The 17631-nt window shown below is 40.7% G+C and overlaps 1 pseudogene; it reads left to right on the forward strand.

Moving 5' to 3' along the window:
• The first annotated feature begins 6710 nt into the window (after positions 1 to 6710).
• LOC122915498 lies at positions 6711 to 16893 on the forward strand (annotated as a pseudogene).
• Positions 16894 to 17631: the final 738 nt, after the last annotated feature.

Raw genomic sequence — 17631 nt, forward strand, 5'->3', positions numbered from 1 at the left:
TGATGTCACATGAAGCATTTACCTTACTAGGTTTTTGCTCTGAGGATTAAAAAAAAAAAAAAATCAAGTGCATGAACTTTGCCATAGTGTGCCCCGCCTGCTGAGGAGCACATTGCAGATTTGTGGCCCTGTCCTGGATGATTATGATTACCAGATATCGAAGACCTTACTGGTTGGTACTTGAACTAGATACTAGATACTAGTAGTACTTGTACTAGATACTTGTACTTGTACTGGTACTTGTACTTGTACAAGATACTAGTACTTGAACTAGATACTAGATACTAGATACTAGAGCTATCTGTCTGAATGGGAAATAGTCTTTGCAGTCCCTAAGGTTCTTGCTCTTCTGTGGCTGTGTTTTCTATGTACTCTTCCTTCTGCCAGGAATGCTCGTGATCTTCAGACATATTGGAGGAGAACCTCATTCACTAGGACTAAGCCTCCATGCCACATTCCCCTGTGTAGCCTTGTCCAACATGATCTTTTTTTTCCAGGAGTGGTTTCTCTTACAGGACATAGAACTTGTCTATTTGAAAAATTACCATAATCTATACCTTTCCTCTTCACTAAAGAGGGAGGTCTTTGAGGGAAGAAACCATATTTTATTCATTTTTGCATCTCTGCCTGTTGGCATAATGCCTGCCACATGTAGTGCCTCAATTTATACCCATTAAATGAACCATTCATTCATTCATTTGTTCATGCAACAGACGTGACTTAAGAAATGTTACTGGAAGCAAATAAACTACATTGACAGTCCTCTCAAAGAGCTGGTGTATTGGATTTAGGGTCTATTATTACTCATTAAGCAAGCTGAGATCTGCTTTAATCATGGGTCTCCTTTGGCTGCTTAACTTAAAAGATGCTTCACACCCACACAGCTGCCTGTGCCCATGGCAACTGAAACGCATGAATATGGGTTCTGAAATATAATCTTTCTAGAAACTCAGGGCTTCTATTAAAACTGTAGTTGACATCACATCCTTCCTGCACAGGTGTTATCACTGGCCTGTATGGATGCCTGTTTCGACTAGGCAGTAGTGACTTCATATGACATCATGTCTACAGAGCATTTGCCCCTCAGGGCATAGTGAGCTGTTGGTAGATCTAGGATGGAGCAACCATAGGATTACATCAGTTCCTGGGAGAGCTACCACAATGAGGGTAAAGCCTGTAGCATTTTATTTATGTGTCAGGTGGCATCAATATTTCCCTGCCCCAGCACAACTCCATCTGTGCTTTCTGTGGATGTCTGGAGACAGGGGAAGCATGCATGTCCTTTGTTCCTTGGTGAAGGGATTCTGTATGGGAATGGCTCCTGGGTGGGGCTGCAGAAACAAGAGATGGGAAATACCACTAGAGAGGGGAAATCATTGAATGGACATGAGTTAGGAATGTTTGGTTAGATCTTTAGGTCTAAAACATTGGGTAGGTGAATCTAACTCATGTTCAATTTCAGCATCTCCTTTTCAATGGGAACCAGGAACTATAGAGAATTGTATAGATTTAGGATATTTATAACATTCCCACGATGGTAAATATGTAAACATCTTTTCCTCCAGAGAGCTTCATGGTAAAATCCTTACAATGTGAAGAAAATGTGGCCTTGTCTTAAGGTGCAATGAAGAAGTGGTGAGCCAAGGAGAATGGGGATATTTTCCAGCCTCTCTTACAGGGGGAGAGTAAACCAGCCTGAGTAGGTGGTTGAGACTTTAAAGATGTAGTTTGCTGAGTCTGTGAGCCCTTAAACCTTCAGTTTTGTATCATGGGGGAAGCCCATGGGTCCCAAGAAAAAGGTTAGGGCAGGCAGGGAGGCCAGGGGTGCCTGGAAGACTCAGAGCAGTGACAGAAGCATCTGTATACTAGTTGGAGAAAAGTCAGCTCGGTATTTTGACAACTTGTCAGCTACACTAGTGCATACTATCAGCCTGTGTCTGTTTGCTAGGACAGCCATAAAAAAGTAGTACAACCGGGGGGCTTAGAACAACAGGAATTTTCCATATCATAGTTCTAGAGGCCAGAAGTTCAAAGGTGTTGACTGTGTGGTGCTCCCTCTGGAGCACTTGGGGAGGGTTTGGCCCAGGCCCTTCTCCCAGCTTCTGCTGGTTCCTTGGCTTGTGACAGCATCGCTCCAGTCCCCATCTGGTGGTCTCCCTGTCTGTGCGTCTGTCTCTTTATGTGGTGTTCTTTTTATAAGAATACCAATCTTTCTATTTTAGGGGGTCCACTTTACTCCAGTATAACCTCATCTTAATATAACTATTACATCTGCAACAACCCTATTTCAAAACAAGTTCTCCTTCTGAGGTACTAAAGAGGATAGGGCTTTGACATCTGAATTTTGAGAGGGATACAATTCAGCCCTAGGCATGAACTTTCTTTATTTTTTTTTTACCTTTTTAAATTTTTTTTATTTTTTATAAACATATAATGTATTATTAGCCCCAGGGGTACAGGTCTGTGAATCGCCAGGTGGCATGAACTTTCTTGAACATATTTCCTGGTATACATGCTCAAGAATTTCTACACAGTAGATATTTCAGCATGAACGGCTGAGTCAGTAAAAAATAATACAAAAAGAGCTTGGGAGATGACCTGAAGCTCAGATGCGCCGAGGGGATCAAACTAGCGAGATGTCTACATGTTCTTGAGACTAAGCAGCTGCTCTCTAAGTGGATGCTGGAACAGTGCCTTGTCTTTGCAGAAGGATTCTGCTGGAGAAAAGGAAGAAGAAGCCCACATCTTAAGAGGAATCCCAGAACGTTCTGAGGGCTGGATAACTGAGCAGATAACCTGTGACCACTGACCAGTCCCCAGAGAGTGGCTGTGTTTTTAGCAAGTTTGGTGAGAGTACTTCTGCTTCAGAAAACAGAATCAAGGAACACATGTTCTAGCTTTGTGCTTTTCTTCCTTTTTCCCCCTCCTACTTCTGATGGCTTTCTATTCTGAGGTGTCTCCAATTATCTCAATGGATTTCAGAAAATTATTTTTAAAAATGCAAAACACACCGATTTTTAAGGGAAAGAAGCAGTAGACCAAATGCTTACTCAGTGACTTCATAAGCAGGGCGTATCCCAGGCTGGCCTCACGTCATCCCTTAAGAGAAGATGGTTTTAGCCCCCTTTTTAGAAATAAGAAGACGAAAATTCCTAGAGATCAGAATATTTTCCTGATGACAAACGGAAAGTAACTGAGATTTTAATTATGATATTTTTCCACCCCAAACTGAACAATGACATCATATTGACTCTTTAAAATGGTTATGTTCTACAGGTTGATTGGTTGGCAAGGTGGAAGGCAGTAGTTTCGTGATGAGTACATGCCATGCTAGGATATCATAGGAAGAAAATACATCAAAGAAACGGAGGATCTAGTGTATAATATGTACTGTGTTCTGTATTCTGTAGTTGCTTTAGATGTCCCTAAAAATCCTTTTCTTCAGTCTTGTTAATCAATCTTACAATGAGGAAATTAAGATTTAGAGAGATACAGTGGTTTACTTAGTATCACGTTGCAAAATGCAGGAGAGATGTGGCTTCGACCAGCACCCTTACATGTGAAATCCCATATTCATCCCTCGGTTTTATTTTTCTCCTGTTCATAATTTATTAGAACATAAATATGATGTGATGAAACTGGGGCTATTTATTATTTTTCTATCCTACATACCGTAAATGTAAAATAAATATGTATTACTAGGTTGAATGGAAACAGTTTGCCCATTTTTTTATTACAGAAGTTTAAGGTTGGAATGTAGAATTCCAGAAGACAACATCTTAGCTGTGGTTCATAGCTGATGGTAACATTAAATTTATGCTACCGTTATCATTTGTGGGTCCTATTTCAGAAAAATATCCCCAGTTCTCCAAAGTTAGACCTCTGATTTTAAGGTGAAAAACATGTTGTTTTAGAGCAATTTTTCAGTTCCATTATAGAAGGATGTCTTATTACACAGTATAGACATGAGGGAGTACGGGATGCAAGCAAGAGAGAGTCAATCTGGGGAGATTTGACCCACTATTATTTAACCTGGGTAACAAATGAATTCTGTTCTCTTGGACTTCTTTATTTCATAATCTCAGCTCTCATATATGAACTTTATTGTAGCTTTGTACCAAAACCTTATTATGACCAATCTACAGATATTAAGTCCCTCTTTGCTTGCTGTGCCTCAGCTTAATCTAGCTTTGCTCCATGTGTTCTTAAGAAAGAAAACATAGTTTCTGGTTTGGAATAGGTGAGAGGAAGGAAGTTCCTAGGAGGTTTAAGGGTGTCTTCCCCTTTATTCCTAATTTATAGTAAAATGGTAGCTCAGGCACTTAACTTTTGCTTTTATTTATCCCCCCCCCAATTCTGTTTTAAATAGATGATCCATACAACAACAACAAAAATCAATTGAAAAGTAAACCTCTTTATTATTCATTTTGTCAGACATCCATTGAGTCTTGCCAAAGAAAACCTGTTGCTCGTTTTTGGTAACCAGTTACCAGAGATATTTGCTAGAGGGTAAGGAAGAGTCTTATGAATGTATTCCCAGAGCTAAGTCCTAAAGAAGGAGTAGATACCTGCCAGGCACACAAGAGAGAGGCCACATTCCAGGCAGGAAAGAACATAAACAAAACACTGAAATATGAAATAATACGGTTATTCATCAGTAAACCTAATGCTTCGATATCCCTTCCTCGGGCTACCTTCTTTCCATTCCTCTCTCTAGAGTAGTTTTACCTGTTCTTGAACTTCATTTATTTTTTTTTCAATTTATTTATTTTCAGAAAAACATTATTCATTATTTTTTCACCACACCCAGTGCTCCATGCAAGCCGTGCCCTCTATAATACCCACCACCTGGTACCCCAACCTCCCACCCCCCCCCCGCCACTTCAAACCCCTCAGATTGTTTTTCAGAGTCCATAGTCTCTCATGGCTCACCTCCCCTTCCAATTTACCCAAATAGTCATTCAGTACGTGTATTTTTTTGTCATTGAGTTCACTCAATATTTTGCCTGTGAGATTTCTTTACGTTACCATGTAGGAGTATTCATGTATTTCAATGTGATGTAATATTCTAGGGTATGATTGTGCTGAATTGCATTAATTCATTTTCTTAGTATTGGTCAATTTCTTCTGTACTAGAGAATTTATCACATTGTCCTGTGTTAACGAGTTCACATTTGTTTCTCTCACAGATCTTACATAATTCCTGAGAGCCCACTTCTTGCCAGAAGCGAGTAAGATATGAGTTTGAATACTGGGAAACTGGAAGGCAGTGCCCCAATTCCGTTGCTCCATCCTTTGGGTTTGATTCCTATGACAGCAAGGATAATGCAGTGTAAGCTCTGGTTCACACTGTGAATACCTTCCTACTCATATCACCGATAGCAAAATAATTTCAGATAGCCAATAACCACATTAACTTTAGTATCTGTAAGAGTTTCATTCCCAAGATCCAGGAAACTTATAGTTCCACTGAAATTATGGATGAAAGGTTGACTTGTACACAATTCTGCTTGAATCTTAAGAACAGTGGCATTGCTTAAACCTCAGCACTTGTACCCATAGGAAATAGTTTTCCTATGGGACCCTTGTCCCATAGGAAATAGTTTCTTGATGCCTCTGTGGACTATAGGGTTATGGGTAGCTCTCTCTTTTCTGCCCCAGTGAAGGCCTTGATTGGAGATTGGGAATTGTTATATAAGATCAGTGTTCAAATTACTCTCCTGCAAATAGACTTAAAACTTCTACCTTAGACCTTCTCCACAGCATTGGCAGTGAAAGTTGCTAAAAGGGAAGTTAGCCTTGCAGGTTGAATACTGCGCATTAGGACTTCCGATGGTGGCGACAGAGGCAGCCATCCCAGGACCTGTCATGGAGAAAGATGAGTCTGCAGGGACCTCTGCTCAAAGCATTTCTGGACTTGTGTCCTTCTGGCAAACCCAGCAGCCTATTTCTTTGAAATGCTTTTCTGCCTCCCTTGGACAGGTCAGATTCCCTCCTCAGCTTCTGTAACAGCAGATGCATGAATAAAAGCAAATGCAGCCAGCTTTTGGGCATGATAAACTATCGGGAGACACAAACACCAAGGAGTTTATGCAAATGAAACCACAAAATATTGAAGTACAAAGTGAACTGATGTGTTATAAGAACTCAAAAGGTCATCTAGATCGTTCACGAATAGATCACAGAATTTAAATTGGGTACCCATAGAATTCAATTAAATCCAGCAAATATTGACTCTGTAGCTAGTCCCTCTGGGCCCCGTTAGCAGGGAGGTTGGGTGCAACAGGCAGGGTAGAATGAGATCTTCAGGAGACTCTCAGCCTAGGGTCCACAGGGTGGGAAGAGACAAGAATGATGGTGATAGAATCTGGGGGCTGAAAGCTGTAAAGATGTAGTTCCCCCATGCTGGGTCAGGCTGCCTCACTTAGCCCTTTCAGTGGAAAGACCTTGGGCAGAGTGCATCTCTCTCTAAGCCCGAGTCTCATTTTTGGTAAAGTTGGATTTCATGCCATTTTCTACCATATAATACTATTTTGAAAATTAAATCCAATACCCTGTCTTCAGCACTCAGCCCAGCACTAGCCTTGGAGCACTTAATCAACAGAAACTATGAAATGTCAGGGAGAGACACAGAGCAAGACAGTTGTATCCCATTGGAGTGTTTAGAAAAGATGTGAGCAAATAAGTAACATTTGGAAAAGACGGGCAGTATGTCAGCTGATGGAAACCGAGGAGATACATGTACAGCATTGCCTGTCGGTGGTGGCTACGACGGTCTCATTCATCAGCATACCCCCGGGTCCCAACACCAGAAAGTGACTCATTTGGAACTGGATCATGCAGGGTTTGGAGTACAGGGTAAAGAATCCCGCCTACAGGCAGTGAAATCATAGTGCTTGTTTCTGTTCCTTTTAATCTGGAAGGAAATGGGGGAGGGGGAAGCCAAGCTGTCCTGCAGAGTCAGCCAAAATGTTATGGACTTATTTTTCATTTTCCTGCCATCAGTTATGTGCAAATTAGACATTCTCTTCAGCCTATAAATTGCTTAATCTAAGTTTGTGTTGCAAATGATACCAATGGCTTTTTATCTTGCTCTTGAAGCTAACCAGGAGGCTGATAGATTCTGAGAGTTATTTTCTCCTGCAGGCAAAGCCTGCAGTAACCAAACAAAAAAATGATTCTTAGATTAAAATACTGTACAGCTTCACTGGTCCCAGGTACTGAAATGTCAAGATTTTCTATAAGCTCTGGTTCTTTCTCTTCGAATTATGTCATGGGTTTCTTGTGAGTTTAGTCAGTCCCAGGAAATGTGATGGGCTTTTCCCAGTCTTTGTTTTGTCAGCCTTCAGCTTGTCACATTTATGAAAGCTCTTCTAAGCATTTTCCAAATACAGCACATCCTTTAGTTCTAGGTCAACATTGTCCTGTGGGTTTTATCGCCATGACAGAGGAAGATCTGGAGCTCACTTATGTCATCTGAGCCCCCGGCCCAAGCCCTTGTTCCCCAGCTACATGGTCTCTGTGGAGTGTCCGTGTTTTCATCTTATCTCTCCAGAATTCTTCCTGCAGTTACTGCTTATCTGTGTGATGCCTTGTCGTCAAGCCAACAAATGATGTCCGGCTTGTACAATGCCTTTTTGATGGATGCTTTATATAACTATTCTTATCTTGATTTCTTTTTTATTTTGAAATCCAGTTGTCATCCTTATCTGGAAAAACAACCACAGAGAAAATAATCTAGTAATTAATTTAGCTTCCCTCTAGAAGGAAGGTCTTCTAGAAGACCTCTTCACTGTTCATAGTAGCTGGCCCATCCAAAGCTTATGAGTAAGATTCTAATACAGACATCATGAGATGTTTATCTAGATTTTTGTGTGGAAGGATTAGTAGAAAGAAGGTGGATGCATGTCTGATACCCCCCTAACCAATATGTTCCTACTTGAAGCTGAAAGAAGAACAGTGGGTAGTAGAAAGTACATGGGATTGGGAGTCAAGCACTCCTGGGGGATCTGGTTAAGTTACCCTCAAGCTTTCAAAACTTGATCTTGACTTTGACTTCTTTTGTAAAGTGGGTTTAGTAACAGTTACATGATATTACTCATTTCAATCACCCATGAATCAGGAGAATTTTATTAGATACCTATTATGAGGCAGGGCATTATGCTAGTTGCTAGGGATAGAACAATGGATATAGACACAAGCATTTTCTTAATGGACTTAGACTCTAGTGGAGAAGGCAGATATTGTATAGCTAAATATGCAATCATACAATTAAAGTTGTGATAAAGGCTATTGAGAAATAATATATGATGTTTGAAGAGGATTCTAGTACAGATTTGGGGTGGAGAGGTCAGAAAGCCCTAAAGTTGAGACAGAGAGGATGAATTAGATGAGTTGCTGTATAGGATAATTGTGAGGATCATAGGTTATACTTATTTAAGTGCCTAGTAAAGTGCCTGGGACTCAATAATCAATAATAATAATAATCAATAATCAAGCAATTACAACGAGAACAATACTACTGGGCTGGGTGACTTCCAACTTCAGGTATTTTGAGGTACTCCAAGGAGAGCTTCCTTACCATCTTTCTTTTCCACAGACCTGATCTCTTATGGCTAAATAGCCCTGTTTTCCAGGTTGGTGACTCCTCAGGGATTTATTCCAAGTTCATGCCATGTTATTACTAACTGATGTAAAATCAGTCTTGAGAGTTACTCATAGGAATGAGTTATTCCAATTCATGCTAAGTTACTAATAATTGCTAAAATATCTTACCCCAAGTACAGCTTTTATTAAAGGGAAAGAAACACAAGAATGATCAGGAAAAATGGAAGATGGTCTGTGTAATGTGAGTGTGTTGAGGAGTGAATGTCAAAGAGAGAGGCTGGAGATTTTATACTGAAGTTAATAGAAAAAGGTTAGGATGTTTGAAAACACACTGGCTTTCTGAGGCATTCCATCCAGGAAACCTGTAGGATATCTATTTTCTAATAGCAAAAGTGTTCTCTGCCACAGTCACAATCCATAAAATCTTTTAATTATAATAATGGTGACCATCACTTGTGCTCCCTTGGGGTTTCTGACTGACAGTGCTCGCCCATGGCCATGATCTCCTCTCACTGTCTCTCCAGCCCTGGTAATGGCTGACTGTGCTGTGCTGATTGCTCAGTAGGACGAGATTGTTTCTGTATTGCTGGGGCCTTCTGGGTCTTCTAAAGACTGAGGCAGAATCTACCCATCTTTCATCTGCCATCTACCTGGACTTTTGAGTACCTATTAATTCTTGTTCCCAAGTTAGAAGCTGAAGATAAAGAATGAATCAAAAACAGTTTCTACCCAGTAACTTGGCATAGGTGTATTGGTAAAGGGCTTCATATACAGATACATACTTGGATAAGCCATGAAATGAGGTTTACCTGCCCAAAATGGGCATGACTGGCATTCTAGGCAGTGAATTTCCTCTAAAGGTGCAGATCAGAATGGAAAAGCATAACACACTTGCTAGATGACATGGCCCATGCACCAAACATATTCAAGAATCACTGATTTAAATATATTCTGTTTTGAGGCTTGTTGACTGATATGTGTAGGGAACAGGGAGAGAAAGAAGATGGTGAGGAAGAGGACAGGATGTTGCTGAGTAACTTTCTGGACAGGATGTTGCTGAGTAACTGTCTGGTATTGAACAGACAAGTGTGACACTGCACACTTTTGACACAAGGGCACACAGTTTGCCTTCAAGATACCCGGGTTCTTGTCAGCTTCATGCCCTTGACCAAGCCGTTAACCTCATCCCCATGTCATCGTGGACCAGAGAACTTGGCAACATATTTCTATCATTGAGAATTCTTTCTCTATACTCCTAATTTTTAAAAGTAATGGCTTTAGAACTTTATAATCCAAAATTTGAACTCCAGGCTTTCCATTTGTTTGCTGGATGATCTTGAACAAATTTCTTAACTTCCCTAACCTCAGTTTCTTATGTAACATAAGGAGATGGTTCCTCTCTTATACTGCTATTGAAAGGATAGAGTATAATTTATATAAATATCCAAGATGGTCCCTGATTGATAGGAGGGATTTGGTAAATGGATATGGGGATTTCTCTTCCATCGTTATTTTTGTTTTCATAACTTCTTCAGTATTACTCTTCTTTTTTCTTGCATTTTCTTTCTATACTAGGTTGTAAAATCTCTGAAGAATGGTGTTAGACTTTGGCTTCTCTAGGCAATTGGCTGTTATTGGTGCTTAGTAAATACTTGATAATTGACTGATAGACAAATTATGTGGTCACTAAAAATGTAGAGTTCAAAGAGTAAATTCCTGTCTACTTCTCTGATGTTAATTTTATTGAATGTGTTATGTGCTACATAGAGTTCACTAGAACGTCACAAAATGGGAAAACAGATAAAGTTGGACCATCAAAGGGGTAGGCAATCTCTGCACATTTCAGAAAGTCCTTAATCCTGTATATGTTGCCAGAAAATGGAGATGGGTTACACTACAAAGAGGGATAAATCATGAGGAAATCCTTGACTCTCTTACTTAAAATTACTTGCTTTGACCAAGGTCTTCTTCTCATGGGATTAATACCATCTGAATGGACAGTGTACGGGAATGCTTTTTCACCAGAGATTACCGAAAGTTAGCGTGCATGGAAATCCCACGAAAGGCTCAGATTGCAGAATTCTGACCCCAGAAATCCTGATTCAGAATTTCAATGTTTCTTCATGTCTGTTGCTATATTGAGGTCCTGCCCAGCTTGGGCCCTGTCCTGCCCATTCAAGGACCACTTCAGTCAATACTGTCACCTGATGATGTGGCCTTCTGAGCCAGCAGGCAGTTATCTATTGGTCCTGCAAGCAAAGCCATGGTTCATTCGTGAATTTGCTAATTACCATTCCCCATTGACTGATTATCCACACCTACTGTGTATATACTTGGATGCATTGTAAATCAATTTAAATCCTAGGTCCACAACCACTTATCTGAGTGGCTGCGCCTGAGATATTTGTATACCTCCCACCACTGCTGGCTGCACCAGTAAAGGCTGCCACCACTCACCATCACAGCTGAAGCATCCATTTTCCCTTGCAGCCACCACCTGCCAGGGGCTTCGGAGGCTTTCCCGACTGTTTCCTGGAGGTGAATTAATCCCTTCCTGGGATATAGAATCCTTGATTCAGAGAGATTAGGCATTATGCTCCAGGTCACAGTGCTGGGAAGCAGCAGAGCTGTGGCCCAAACCCAAAAACACTGTTTCCCGAGTCCCTGCCACTTACTGTCAACTTCAGGAAAGGCCCCTCGTATCTTCCCGTTATTCGAACGAGGTCTGTATGAATTGCCATATTTCAAATCTGTTTGAGGGAGAAAAGACCAGTTTTGCCTTTCTCAGGGTGAGAATTGAGAATGATTTTTCATATTTATTTTTTAGACTCTCCGCGTTCTTTTAGTTCAGAGCTTGGAGGAGAGGGGAAGGGAATCGGGGTGGTGTCACATGGGGGGCAGAATCATCCTCCGGCAAGAGCTTCCACTCCAGGCTCCACATGCAGATGTTTGAATACATGAGATAAAATACATTTTGAAGCCCTCCTTTCCCTGCTAGTTGTTAAAGCAAGGAACTACTCTTGGCCAGCCATATTCTGGAGACCTTAGAAATGGAACAGCATCACCAGCAGTTTGCGGAGGAAGCTGGCTGGTCGCTAAGAACGGGACAGCTCAGCAGCAGGGCAACCACAGGAGAACCTTCTGCTGCATTGCAGACTCTGAGGAGCTCGAGCGAGGAAAACAACAGCCGGGAGAGTGAGCCAGGACTCTGCTGGTGATGGGCTGAAATGCAGCTGCTGTTCCAGACACGCAGGGAGAGCGTGTGCACAGAAATGATGCAAAGAGAGCATTTGCATCTCTCGCATAAGAGGAGCAGAAAACAGCCCTTCTGAAAAAAAAAAAAAGAAGAAGAAGAAAAGAAAAGAAGAGGTGTCAGATGAGAACTTCCTGACAATTGAGAATAAAATGACAAAAATAATTTTTTGTGTTGAGAAAGCTTTGGAACTTGAGCACACACCAAGGGCTGCCCTTGGAGCAAAAGTGCTCACCTTTAGAAGGCACTCAGAAGTGGATGCTGGTGGCAGGCACACCTGGGGCCCAGGCTCCTGAAAATATTCACCAGTGGGGTCAGTTCTCACATTTCACTTTTTTTTCTTTTCTTTTCTTTTTCTTTCTTTCTTTCTTTCTTTTTTTTTTTTTTTTAAATCTCCAACCCCTACTGAAATGCAAATATGATACTTGTGAAGTTTTAAGGTTTAGAGAAAAGAAGATTCAAATCAGAAAAGGATCTTATTCCCTGAGCAGTCCTTGCCGTCTCTCAGCCTCATTTTACTCTCTCTAACATAAGGTATACAGACTATCAGAGTGATTCTCATATTCTGTGCCTAGGAATGACCTGAGGTCTCATCAAATATAGGTTCTGATTCCGGAAGTCGGGAGTGGGGCCTGAGACTCTTTGTAACCAGTAAATCCGAGTACAAGGCAAACAGGCGTGTGTCTTGGATGTTCTTGTTATTAGAGCTGTTCCATGATAACCCACAGAGCTTGTTTCAAGCAGCTAGTGTGATGCTACACAATCCTGCATTGGCACGCATGTACACATAGAGACAGTTACGCATGCAGATGTGCACCTGATACACACATAAGACATGAAGCTGTCGCAGACAATAGGAATGTCCTTTCCTTCATCTGTGTTTTAATCAGAGATGGCCTTTGTAATAGGGAAGCTGGTTAAAATACTCAGTCCAAAGAACCACCTGAGACAAGAGAACTGGGAATATACTGTCCTCTGTGACTGTTTTTTGTTATTTTGAGATTCTTTGTTCTTCGCTCCCTTTTCTTTGCCATGTCTGCTGCGATGCGAAGCCATATTAATGTTAACAGTCAATATCAGCCTTTGCTTATAGCTGGCTTTCCTGCATCTTCCTTGATTTTAATGACGAGATGAGCAATTGTTGTCACAGGCCTGAACTGACTGATGAGGAAGGTAGCTTTACATGTCTGTAGAAACCATAAGAAGCAGCCAGGCCAGGAATCATAGATTTCTCTGTCATCTGACATTATAGTTCCTGCCTCTGGTTTTCTTTACTGGCTGCCCTATGGAGACCGTGCATTAGATCTTTGATGATTACAGAGCAGGGTAAGAAAAGAAGAGTATTAGCTAAGACCTTGACCTTCTTCCAAGGTTATGTCCAGTTATATATTCATTGATGTATACAGTAGTCCTTTTGTAAAAAGTGCCTTCTGGGTAAATATCATATCTCCCCCCTTATTTAATAAAGAGGAATTTATATTTCAGTTGTCCTTTTGGAAAACCCATAAATAGGGAAGAAGAATAAAGGAAGAAGTAATTTTACTTAAATATGAAAACAACTCCATTAAGAGTTAGGTAGCTGATTGTGAAAAGAAGGGCCATCTGTACCTCAATGTTTATAGCAGCAATGGCCACGGTCGCCAAACTATGGAAAGAACCAAGATGCCCTTCAGCGGACGAATGGATAAGGAAGATGTGGTCCATATACACTATGGAGTATTATGCCTCCATCAGAAAGGATGAATACCCAACTTTTGTAGCAACATGGAGGGGACTGGAAGAGATTATGCTGAGTGAAATAAGTCAAGCAGAGAGAGTCAATTATCATATGGTTTCACTTACTTGTGGAGCATAACAAATAGCATGGAGGACAAGGGGTGTTAGAGAGGAGAAAGGAGTTGGGGTAAATAGGAAGGGGAGGTGAACCACGAGAGACTATGGACTCTGAAAAACAATCTGAGGGGTTTGAAGTGGCGGGGGGGTGGGAGGTTGGGGTACCAGGTGGTGGGTATTATAGAGGGCATGGATTGCATGGAGCACTGGGTGTGGTGAAAAAATAATGAATACTGTTTTTCTGAAAATAAATAAATTGAAGAAAAAAAAAAAGAGAGTTAGGTAGCCGATAGTAAAGGAGGTCCATGCTGTAGAGAAACATCAAGGGGTCAAGGAGAGTACAGGTGTTCGGGCACATCAGTCTGGGATAAATTGTCAGGGACAGAATAGATGGAAACTCATTGAGCTGTGAGGATTTAAACAAATACAGAGCAGTAAGCATAGTGCCTGCTGTACTATGTAAAGCTTACAAACCCTTAGCAGTCCTGGTTAAAGCATAGTAGGATTCCAGTTCCTAGAATGATCATCCTTCCTAAGTTTTCTTTGGGCTCTGGCTTTCTGGTAGCCTTACCCTTGTCACCCTTGCTTCTGATCTTTTACTCTCTTAGAGTTTTAGAGATACCTTGTCATCTCAGGCTGATATAGCATCCTGCTTCCTTCTGTAATTCAGTTCCCCATAACTCTGCTTCCCTCCCTCTCCAGTGTAGGAAAATATAGCCCTAAAGGAAGAGAAAGTATAGGAATTTCTAGGCACCCCCAGATTCATCTTAACAAAGCCCTACGAGGAGCTGATATCTATCCTTGGCTCTCTTCTCTGTGCTCTGTATATTTCCCCAGAAACTAGGGCTGCCCGATGGCAGGAACAACTGACTCTACTATATGTTGCTTGTGTAGAATTTCCTTTTCAGGAGATCACTTTAGGAAAGCCAAAGCCTTCATTGCCATTCCAGAGTGATATCCAACATGTTGCCATTCAAATACTGGAGCCTTCTTGATAACACTGCTCTGAAAATTCTTCCAAAAAAAGCATGGATACATATACAGACCTGGATCTTTATTGGGAAAATTGGAAGTACTTGCTAGTCCTCAAAGATCCCTACAACTTTCTACTTTTACCTTCCCCAAAGATCTTATTTTTATTTCGGATGGATTGATTCCATTTAGTGGAAGTCATTGAAGACAGCTAGAGATTGAAGACTGGTTTGGATTTGTGGTTGTTAAAGTGCAGGGTTTTCTACATAAAAATTCAGAAATTAACTTCAGAGGCTTGTCACATGAAAATAGTTCCTCTTAGAAATGATTTCCTTTTTACTTATATTTCTTAAAATCTCAGTTCCTCAGTTAATTTTAGTGAACCAGAATGGTCCAGATAAGTGGTCACATTTTTGCTCCTAAATTGCCCAATCCCTAGAGTGGCAGATTGTGCTATCTCAATCTCATTGTTGACCCTTAGGGCAGGGCAGGAACAACTTCTGATCTATTAATCATTATATCTCCCACACCTTGAATTGTGTCTTCCTATGGTAGCTGAGTAATAAACGTATGCTAGCCAAATAAATTCTGATTGAATAAATATATCCTATTTTATATATCTTCTTGAAGTATTGATTTTAACAAGTTTATTTAAATACATGGGTTTTTTTTTTCCCCTCACTTATTCTTAAAATTTAATGCTGTTGGGTCCTGTTTTCTCTCCTTAGTACGTTTGTGTTTCAGTCAGAAATGTTCTGGTTAATATGAGTATGGTGGAAAGAACATTAAACATGGACCCAGGAGAGCTGAGCTCTTGCTTTCTTCCGCTAACAAATAACCTTATATTTGGTAGAGTGCTTTCATCTCTAGGGCTCATACTGAAAGCTAACAATGGTAGAGAGTTCAGAAAACTTCCCAAATTTTTTTCTGGGTAGTAGGTAGAATGTATTTACCACATTGTCTTCTTCTCATGACTCCTACAGCTGTTTCTGTCTTGGGCATGATAGCAACTCTGAGGAAAAACTGATTTGCACTGTGGGTGCCTCAGTGGCTCAATTGGTTGAACTTCCAGCTCTTGGTTTCCACTCAGGTCATGATCTCAGGGTGGTGAGATTGAGCCCCATGTTGGGCTCTGCACTCAGTGTAGAGTTTTCTTGGGATTCTCTCTCTCCCTCTTCCTCTGTCCCTCCCCAGCTTTACTGCTCTTTCTCCCTCTTTCTCCATCTCTCTCTTTCTAGAACAACAACAACAACAAAACATTGCACCAGTTGCAAGAAGAAGAAGCAACCATCCCAACAACAAGATCACTGTAGTGCATGTTACACAAGTCGGCATGACCTGTGCCATCAACATTGTGGGAAAGCCTCTGGCAGATGAACTTGTGTGGATGGATGTTTTGGAAGAAGATAAACTCAGAGGAGAAATGATGGATCTGTAGCATGGGAGCTTATTTCTTCAGACACCTAAAATTGCAGCAGATAAGGATTACTCTGTAATGCCAATTCTAATATTGTGGTGGTAACCACAAGAGTTGGCCCCCAGGAGGGGGAAAGCCCTCTCAATCTGGTGCAGAGGAATGTTAGTATCTTCAAATGCATTATTCCTCAGATAGTCAAGTACAGTCCTGATTATATCATAATTGTGGTTTCCAACCCAGTGGATATTCTCACACATGTTACCTGGAAACTAAATGGATTACCCAAGCACCATGTGATGGGAAGTGAGTGTAATCTAGATGCTGCTAGATTTTGCTATTTTATGGCTGAAACTTAGCATTCATCCCAGCAGCTGCCATGGATTGGTTTTGGGAGAATATGGCAACTCAAATGTGGCTTTGTGGAGTGGAGTGAATGTGTCAGCTGTTTGTCTCCAGGAACTGAATCCAGAAATGGGAACAGACAATGACAGTGAAAATTGGAGGGGAAAGCATAAGAGGTGGTCGAAAGTGCCTATGAAGTCATCAAACTAAAAGGATGGGCTATTGGATTAAGTGTGGTTGTTCTCATCTAATCCATGTTGAAAGTCTATCCAACACTCATCCAGTGTGAATGATGGTATAGGAAATGTATGGCATGGAGAAGTAAGTCTTCCTGAGCTTTCTATGTACCCTGGACTCGTGGGGATTAATCATTGTGATCAGCCAGAAGCTGAATGATGATGAGGGTGCTCAGCTCAAGAAAAATGCACATACCTTTTAGGATATTCAGAAAGATCTGAAAGAGCTGTGATATCTGGCTTCTAGGCTGTAGAAATATAAAAACTATATATTTTATAAATATAACAAATACAAAAAATAAAAATAGAACTGTGAGCCTTTAGTTTTCATCCACGTTCATGGACCACCATTTGCTTCCTCTTTCTAAATATGCAAATGGGGGCTCATGGACTCAATGGCCATGTTTGGTTGAATGCTTACAATGTGAGACCTTGAACAAAAACAATTTACTATCATACTGTGTTTCTTTAAAAAAATAATACATTTACCTCAGTAAACTCTCTGCTTAAATCTATGAAATAACTAAATTTTTAAAATGTGAAGAAAAAGTGTGTTTCTTAACTGGTTTGTAATCACAGCTTCAGTTATTTTGGATGTTCTAGTAGAGATAGGAAAATATTGAAGGGAAGTATTAATATTCATTTATTTACCCTCTGCTCATTACATACCATGTGATCTGGCATACGTCATTTCCTTATTTTGGGCTTCATTTTTTTTTGCCTGCAAATTAAAAGGCTCAACTAAGTCAATTCTTAACTCTTTTTTCCAGCTGTGCTGTTCTGTTTCTTGATTCTCTCAAAGCTACCGTTACTCGCCAATGGTGTTCTTGTTTTCATCCAATTATTCATTTATTCAGCAAGGCTGAATGAATGCCAGTTATGTACAAGGATGATGCTAAGTTCTAGGAAGTAATTATGAACAAATGACGTGCATCCCACACACAAAGGTTATCATTTCCGTACTTTCCCTT

The sequence above is a fragment of the Neovison vison genome, chromosome 8, assembly GCF_020171115.1.
Source record: "Neovison vison isolate M4711 chromosome 8, ASM_NN_V1, whole genome shotgun sequence".
Classification (NCBI taxonomy): Eukaryota; Metazoa; Chordata; class Mammalia; order Carnivora; family Mustelidae; genus Neogale; species Neogale vison.